General features: G+C 36.7%; 1 pseudogene; it reads right to left on the bottom strand.

The window, feature by feature from the left end:
* Window positions 1–271: 271 nt before the first annotated feature.
* Window positions 272–7387, bottom strand: LOC122722300 (annotated as a pseudogene).
* Window positions 7388–9733: the final 2346 nt, after the last annotated feature.

Raw genomic sequence — 9733 nt, 5'->3', positions numbered from 1 at the left:
ACTGGTTTATTATATAAGATTTTCAAAATATAAATAAATAAATGAATATTTTCATAAAATTTCTAATTATATTAAATTTAATTACTATGACGATAAGTTTTTGTCTAAGACTGCAGTTCTATGAATATGTAGTATAAGTTTTTCAGTGACATAAGAATGAATAAATAAATACATAAAAACTTCAAATTATTATTGCAAGTTGAAGAACAGAGACAAGTAAAAAGCAGATGGTCATTTTATCACAAGCAGATAATGGACATAAAACACACAGAAAACTCAAAATCATCTACCATCACCCAGTGATAAGTTTGCATGGCTTTGAATGCTATCATACGCAGCACTTGCGTTGGTACTATCTCCATGACCAAAATCTTTGTTTTTCTCACTAAGCAAGAGCTCTGTCTCTTCTGAGTTCTCTGCATCCCATGTATGCACTTCCATCATTCTCAGTCCCTCTAATTCCATTGCCACTTCCTTCATAGATGGCCTCTCCTCCCCTTTTAGTCTTAAGCATCGCCCAGCTAGCCTCGCCACTTCCTTAATCTGCTCTTCTGTTCCTTGATTTATGATACGACAATCAACAACCTCAAACAATTTTCCTCCTTTCATGGAAGAAAGAAAAAACATAGCCACACTTCTCTCTTCCTCGGGACGATCGAAGCAAAGTGCCTTCATGCTTGTGAGTAGTTCCACAAGTATTACTCCGAAGCTGTAGACGTCGCTCTTATCAGTCAGCTGATTTGTGTGCAGGTATTCTGGGTCCAAGTATCCCCAAGTTCCTTGCACCACTGTTGATAACTGAGCTTCATCCTTTGGAGCCAATCTTGAAGCTCCAAAATCAGACACTTTTGCTGTGTAATCAGCATCTAAGAGGATGTTAGTGGTCTTCACATCTCTGTGGATGATTGGCACTGAAGCTGCAGAATGCAAATAAGACAATGCTCCTGCAGTTTCTGTTGCTATTTTTAGACGAATCTGCCAAGAAAGTGCTGATAACCCATTGCTTTCATTGTGTATGTGATCGAAGAGTGTGCCATTGGTGATGAATTCATAAACTAGTAAAGGCACTGGCGTCTCTAAACAACAACCCAAGAGCCTGACCACATTCTTGTGGTTAATTTGAGACAGCACCACCACTTCATTAATGAATTGATCAACTTGGTTTTGATCAACTGTTATTGATTTCTTGATGGCAACTATTCTATTATCTGTTAAAATTCCTTTATAAACAGTACCGAAACCTCCTTTGCCAATGATTGTATGTTGGAAAGAATCCTCGGGCATGATTGTAAATAAATCAGTGATCCTCTATCATGATTGTAATCAATCAGTGATCAAATCTTATCATGTTTAGCATAGCATGATTCTAGGATATAATTGAGGGCACAATCAAAGGTCTAATTGTTCATATTATGTACTATATAAACTCTGTAACTTACTACACAAGAGGTAAGAAAATAAAAACAGTTTTCTTCCTATAATCTCAGATGGTATCAGAGCAGGTTTCGGTATAAAAATATAGCCGTCCTGCAATAATCCTTTACCAGATATCTTTTCCAATTTCTTTCTCTCACCAAAACAACAATGGCCGACCTCCACAGCCCGGTTGACCAGTCCCAGACAATAATTGATCCAATAGCAGACCTGTCACAAAAACTATTCCAGTTAATTCAGAATAGCCAAGATGGAAATAAAAAATCAGTAAACCAATTCACTCTTGATTCAGCACAGCCACCGTCCGACATAAAATTGAATGATTCCAATTATGTTATCTGGGCAAAGATGATGGAGATGTTTATCACGGCGCTACAAGGAGCCGCGAAAGGAGGAGGCACGGGTGCCCCTTATAATCAGGAAGGAGGTATTTTAGGGTTAGAAAGGAGGGCAAATGACCTTTCTACCCCTGTCTCTTTAAATAAATCTAAATGTGCCTCTGCTTGTTTTAATTCTTGTGAAATTAAATCCCTGGTCTCTGATGGTTTAGATAAGTTTGTTTGTAATCCCAAAACTGAATCGTTAGCCCTTAATTCTATCGGTCATGCTAACAAGGTACAAAATACTAGTGGGTGGATATTTGATTCAGGAGCCACAGACACTATGACTAATGATTCTTCAGATTTTTTTGTGTCAGCCCCACCCTCAAAATCCAATATTCTAAACGCTACCGGTGGCTCCTTTCCGGTCATCGATGGTGGTACCGTTTCTATAACCCCCACTTTAAATGTCTCCAACTGCCTCTATGTACCTTCCTTATCTTGCAAATTACTCTCTGTCAGTCAGATCACCAAACAGTTAAATTGCAGAGTACTCATGTATCCTCATTTTTGTGTTTTGCAGGATATTCATACGGGCACGGTACTGGGCCGTGGTACTGAGAAAGATCGACTGTACTATGTGGAGGAGATCTCAAGTACTGGGTCAGCTCATTTAGCTCAAGGGTCCTCAACCCGACAGTTATGGCTCTGGCACCGGCGCTACGGCCATCCCTTAAGTGATTATCTTCGTACTTTGTTTCCTGAATTTAAATCCATTGACATTCCAGTTTGTACTTCATGCGTGCTTGCTAAGAGTCATAAGAGTACTTATCATATATCCACAAATAAATCTGATACTCCCTTCTCAATAATACACTCTGATGTATGGGGGCCTGCCCCGGAAACTGTCTCCCCTGATTATAGATACTTTGTGACTTTTATTGATGATTGCACTCGTGTTACTTGGGTTTACCTGTTAAAACAAAAAAGTGAAGTGGCTGAGAAATTCTGTGATTTTTTCCGCATGATTAAAACCCAATTTCATAAGACCATTCAAGTTCTCCGATCTGACAATGGGGGGAATTTGTCAATAACCATCTCCAAACCTTTTTTCGGGATAATGGGATACTTCACCAAACTATTTGTCCTTATACACCACAGCAAAATGGGGTTGCTGAAAGGAAAAATCGACATATCCTTGAGACTGCCCGAGCCCTATTGTTTGAAGCCCGAGTTCCTCCTAAGTTTTGGACTGAAGCAGTTGCCACATCCATTTACCTCATCAATCGACTTCCGTCTCGCATCCTTAATTCCCAATCTCCCTTGCATACCTTGTCCTCTCATCACACCATCCCTTCCCATCTCAACCTTCCACCTAAAATCTTTGGTTGCATAGTTTATGTTCACATTCCTAAAACACACCGCACTAAACTTGATCCATGTGCTCTTAAGTGTGTTTTCTTTGGTTATGGTGTCCATAAAAAGGGCTATCGGCGTTTTGACCCAATCTCTAAACGGCTCTTCACTACCATGGACTGCACCTTTCTGGAAGAGGAATATTTTTTCCCTCGCCAACTAGCAGTGAGGGGGAGACAACGGCACAATCACCATCACTGCCAAATTGGCTTAGTCAGGGGGGGCCAGAACTTGATTATTCTTCTCTTCCTGAGTCTACACCAGAACTGGGAGACACTGACTATTTAGTACAGTCCTCGGTCTCAACGTCACAACCAGAACCTGACACCGTAGAATATCCTGAGGAACACACAACTGAGGTATGTGAATCTGAACTTTCCCCTATTTCTAATAACCTTACCACTGAACCCATTTCCCTTGAGGTTCCTGAAATAGGCCAATATATTCTACCCCCTCAGAATAATAGAAGAATTCCACCCAGGAGATATGATCCAGAATTCGAGGCAGCCAGGTCCAGATACCCTGTGGCAAACGTTACCAAAGGAGAAAGACTATCACCTCAGTTGGTCAACCTACAGAAATCCATTTGCTCAGAATGGATACCAAAGGATGCCACAGAGGCCCAAAAGGACAAAAGATGGGTTGAGGCAATGGAGATCGAGATGGATGCCCTGGAGAAAAACAAGACCTGGGAAAAATGCTGGCTACCCAAGGGAAAACGACCAGTGGGATGCAAATGGGTGTTTACCATAAAGTATAAGTCAGACAGAACGGTGGACAGATATAAAGCTAGACTTGTAGCAAAAGGATATACTCAGACTTATGGAGTTGACTATTCTGAAACATTCTCTCCAGTAGCAAAAATTGATACAATACGGGTCCTATTCTCTCTAGCTGCAAACCTAGACTGGCCACTTCACCAATTTGATGTGAAAAATGCTTTCTTGCATGGTGATCTAGAAGAGGAAGTATATATGGATGCTCCACCAGGGTTCATGAGTGGATATAGAAGGGGAGAAGTGTGTAGATTGAGGCGAGCCTTGTATGGGTTGAAACAGTCACCCAGAGCATGGTTTGGGAGATTTACTCAAGCAATGAAGAAAAATGGATATCGGCAGAGTAACTCCAATCACACTCTATTCTTGAAGAGGCAAGGAAGGAAGATCACGTGTTTGATTATATACGTGGATGACATGATTATAACTGGAGACGATGTGGACGAAATCAAACAACTGAGGGACAACTTATTCCAAGAATTTGAGATGAAAGACCTGGGGATGCTAAAATATTTTCTTGGAATCGAAGTTCTCAGATCAGACCAGGGAATTTTGATATCACAGAGAAAGTACATTCTTGATCTGTTAACTGAAACAGGAATGATAGATTGCAAACCAGTCGATACTCCGGTAATGGTCAATCACGAGTTGAGCAAGGACTCAAAAGAAGGACCCACAGATAGGGGGAGGTACCAGAGACTGGTAGGAAAACTGATTTATTTATCACACACCAGACCAGACGTGGCATATGCTGTGAGTTTGGTAAGTCAGTTCATGCATGATCCAAAACAAGACCATATGGAGGCAACATTGAGAATCGTTCGATATCTGAAAGGAACAGCTGGGATAGGCATGTTGTTCAAAAAGAATGGTCATTTCAGTATCAGTGGATATACGAATGCAAGTTGGGCAAGAGATCTCTCTGACAGACGATCTACTTCAGGATACTTTACCTTTGTCGGAGGAAATTTGGTAACGTGGAAAAGTAAGAAACAAAAGGTGGTGGCACTGTCTAGTGCTGAAGCAGAATTCAGGGGAATAGCAAAAGGACTGACAAAACTCCTATGGATCAGAAAGTTGATGTTTGAGCTTGGATTCCCATCAAAGGATGCAGCTGAACTCCGTTGTGACAACAAGGCGGCAATAAGCATATCTGAAAATCCAGTTCAGCATGATCGAACAAAACATGTTGAAATAGACCGACATTTCATCAAAGAAAAGTTAGATAGTGGTCTGATATCTTTACCGTTTGTTCGATCAGAGGATCAATGGGCGGACATCCTAACCAAAGCAGTAGCTGGACGAATATTCCATGAGGTTTTGGGCAAGTTGGGTATGTTAGATCCACATGAACCAACTTGAGGGGGAGTGTTGGAAAGAATCCTTGGCCATGATTGTAAATCAATCAGTGATCCTCTATCATGATTGTAATCAATCAGTGATCAAATCTTACCATGTTTAGCATAGCATGATTCTAGGATATAATTGAGGGCACAATCAAATGTCTAATTGTTCATATTATGTACTATATAAACTCTGTAACTTACTACACAAGAGGTAAGAAAATAAAAACAATTTTCTTCCTATAATCTCAAGATTGTAGTCTCGTCATAGTTTCTAGTGGCCCTCTTCAACTCCTCTGCTGTGAAGATTTTTGCTGTATCAGGGATTCCTTCTCGTCTAGATAGTTTCTGTTGTAATACGGCGCCACCATTTTGCCTGAAGAATTTTTCCTTAAGCTGAATGAGCTTTCTTTTCCTGAAGATCAAGTAGAGCCAGGAGGCAGCAACAACCAAGGCTGTAAAGCCTATGCCGATACCTGAATCAAAAGCGAATTACAACATATCTTCACGGAATTCTCTATATAAAATCTCAGAGAAATTAAGTTAAAGATTGGTAAGAAACTATACTTAGAATGATTTTAACAAGAGACAGTTGATTGCGCGTGCAACCTTGTCCATCCTTTCTTCCATCTCCATGGTATCCCTTGGGACAAGAACATGTATAGTTTCCATCCGTGTTGGTGCATTTGCCGGTGCACTGATGTTCATTTTTGCATTCATTGATATCTGCATGTAAGTTTTAGCCATCAAATTAAGTAATTACTCCCATATTCCACTTTTTTTATATGCATTTAAGGTTTTCAGAAAGTGAGCAAGTAAATCAATAAATCACTTAAATTATAAGCTGATTTATTTATTTATAATATTTTATAAATTTAGAACTTCAGTTTTATGAAAAGATTCAATATGCGGACCAATATCCGTTGGTTGCAGCTGCACAAGGATACTTTCATTCTAAAAACTTTAATTATTTAAGATCCAATCTAATCTAAATAATTTTTAAATTTATTTTTTATTTAATTTAAATTATATAATAATTTTATATTAATTATTATATATAATTTTAAGGAGATGAAATTATTATTTTTGGGTTTAGAAATTAATAGAGTGTGTCATTTTTGGTAGATTTTTAATAAAAAAATCTTTTATCGAAAAAAGAAATTACGTAAAAATTGAAATACCATCGCATTCTACGTATGGGTTGCCCTGGTAACCCGCCTTGCATTTACAAAGATGCCCAGGAACGTTGTCTGGTGGCTTATAACTTTGAGCATGCTCCTTACAGGCGCCTGTGCTGTTCTCCTGGATAGCCCAATCAAGCACCACTGGGAATTCTGTAGTGTTCAATATATTATCAAGGTATTTGAAGGAGAAATTAAATTTGCCATCTTCTACAACAAACGCATAAGTGCAGAGATTGAAATCCGACACATTAGTATGATTGTTAAAGCTATATGCAGTTACATTTGCATAGTAAAGTCCGTCAGGAATCTCTATCTGGCAACACCCACTGCCGGAACAAGAGTCTTCGTCCACGAATTCACGTTCAGCGCAGAGAGACATGCACCCTGAGCTATACAATTTCCCATCTCTGAACCCTTCGATGTATCCGTAACTGTCACAGCCAATAACAGTGAATTTGTTTTGAGATTTTGAGATGGTGAAATTTGACAAACTGAGCAAACGTCTGGCGGGATCCTACGTTATTCCATGTGCCCAACTTATTGTAGCAATCTCGAGATACTAGTCTAGAGATTTCCAACTTGCCATCTAGATTTATGTTTGTGACCTTGATATTTGATGTCCTCAGAAATGTTATGAGGAACTCCGGGCTTCGATTACACCCTTCTAAGCCAAAAGGGTATGGAATGGTTACATTTCCACAGCGATCAGGGCAGCGAAGCCTATCTTGGGCTGCTGCTGGAGCTAGAAGAGATGATAATGGTGCAACCACCATAAGCAAAGCAAGGAAACTCATAGTGTCAAGCCGCCAAGAACTGTTTCTTTGGGACTTTTCTAAGATCAAGCAGGTTGGTGGTTCTTTTTATAGGCGAGTCAATGGAGTTAATGAATAATTTTCCAGCATGTTTGTGGGTATCAAGTTGATAATTCGATATTTGATTAAAGAAGTAGTTGCAAGGTGGAGAAAAAGTAAACTCCATCAAAAGACTAAGTCCAAGTCCGTGGAGGCATATGTAAATGCAGTTACGTATGAAAGTGATAGGAGTAGCACAAGCATAAAACTTTTATCTATTATTTCAAAACTCTCATATTTGCATCATAAAAATCATATTTGGTTTAATCTGATTTATTGTAACGATTAAAGACATATTACTTATATGATAGATTAAGTCTGTGTCTTAACATAAAGGAAAAAAAAATCACAACTATATTCAGGAAAATTATAAAATACTAGAGGAAAAAGAAAAATAGAGGATCAACAACGTACTTGATTAGGAGGAGGTGCATTATTGGTAAAAAAATTTGTCAAGCAGGCATTACATCAAATAATAGTCTGAATTTTCAAATACCATTAACCAATCCGAGAATTTGTTGGATACTCATTTTGGGCTGATGTAGGCCTAAAATTCCAAATTTTTATTAGTTGAGTAAGTTAAGATTGGGCTAAAAAGACAGCCCACCCGACCTTATGAAACAAATGAGAGAGGGAAAAAATCTGAAGAATGGAAATTCCTTACTTTATTTAGCTTTTGAAATATTTTAAATGCCTATTATCCTTATTATTTTATTGACAATCCCAGGAAAAAAAAAATCCTCCCCTGAAAGATACAGGAGTTGTTTGATTAAAAATTAAATTATGTTGTATGCAATAATTAGTACCAAGTGAGGAACTTAAATAACACAACATCATTTTTAAAAAAATACCATCGAAAATTAAATCAAAAAAAATTTATATGGAAAATATTTTTCTCTTAATAATTAGATTGATCAGTAATTTTTTTAAAATGTTAAGAATATTTTAATATATTTTTTAAATTGAAAAGATTAAATAATAAGTTTTTTTATAATAGATTAAATAATAATTTTTTTAAATTATTTATAAATAAAATTATATATCCTTCATTTAGTATCAAGAATTTTATAAAAATTTAATTTAATTTACCTTTTCTTGATAATTTTTTTATTTAAAATGAAAGATTTTAATTTATTTTAACTTGAAATTTTTTTTTATTTTAATTAAAGAAATTAAAATTTTATTTAAGTTTATAAAAAATCATTTGAATTTTTTTTTAAGAAAATGAATCATATCTAACGAATGTATACAGAGTGACAACCCATATTAATTTCCTAGTAGTGTGGACATGTAATATTAAAGAGATGTATCAAATATGTATACTGTTAGAGTTGTGCTTGACTTAGTCGTTTTGTATTGTAAATCTTTTGTATACATAGTCTGTTTTATGTATATGTCTAGCTGATGAGTATGAATGACCAGGTTTAACATATACTGTGTGGACTCAGCTAGAGTTTTGGTGAGTACTCTGGTAAGGGAGTCTGTGTACAGAGATAGGGCATGCACAAGTTGAGCCTTGGATTAGAGAAAAGTTTTTATTTTCACAGAAAGTGTATAATCATGTATGGGATTTACAGGTACACAGGAAATATATCAGGCTTGCTACGGGTTCCGGCAACCTTAAGTCGACCTGAATTCTAGCGCCGATGGCGGTCCGATTTTCAGGTCGTTACATTAACCATCTAAATTTCATACGAAAGTCATTTAATACTAATAGCTCCAAGGTTATTTGTGAGTGAAATCACACACAAAAACCATTTAATACTAATACATACTAGGTTATTTATAATAGCTCCAAAATGGGATCAATCCCCTCTATTTTTTAGATCTGAATAAAATATTTAAGATCTGTTTGTAAAACAATTTTTTTTTATTTTGCTTGATTAGGTGGTACTGCCTTGCCCAAAATATAGTTCAAGGTGATGGATAGACTCTAAAATTTCGATTTTGTCAACTGCAATCAGATTAGAGTGGGATAAGAGTTATTATAGGAATAATAGAAATTCTTTTAAATTGTGAATATTTCCCTTTTTGTTAGGAAAACACCTATATAAAAGCTGCTCTAGAATTATTATAAGCATCTCATATATTTTTCTTTTCTCCTCCTCTCTCATATTCGGCCTTCTCTTGGCCGACATCTTCTTCTTCTCCTTCTTTAATTCTTTGTAATTTTATTATGAACCTTCGAGACTAAAAACTTCTTTTCAGTCAAAGATTAATCAAAATTGAGGTTTATTCAAAATTATGAGATTATCTTCTTAACTTCTCTTCATCTTATTTCTATTTTCAATTAATTTATTTTTTCGAGAAACACCACCTCAATTGATTTTTACTAATTTGATTTTGGACAGATTTTTTAACAGAAATTGAAAAAAAAAAAAACAAAAAGAGGCTGAATTAGAAGATTTT

This window comes from Manihot esculenta, chromosome 2 (genome assembly GCF_001659605.2).
Source record: "Manihot esculenta cultivar AM560-2 chromosome 2, M.esculenta_v8, whole genome shotgun sequence".
In the NCBI taxonomy this organism is placed as follows: Eukaryota; Viridiplantae; Streptophyta; class Magnoliopsida; order Malpighiales; family Euphorbiaceae; genus Manihot; species Manihot esculenta.
The sequence above is the reverse complement of the archived record's forward strand: the minus strand, read 5'-3'. Positions and strand labels throughout refer to the sequence as shown.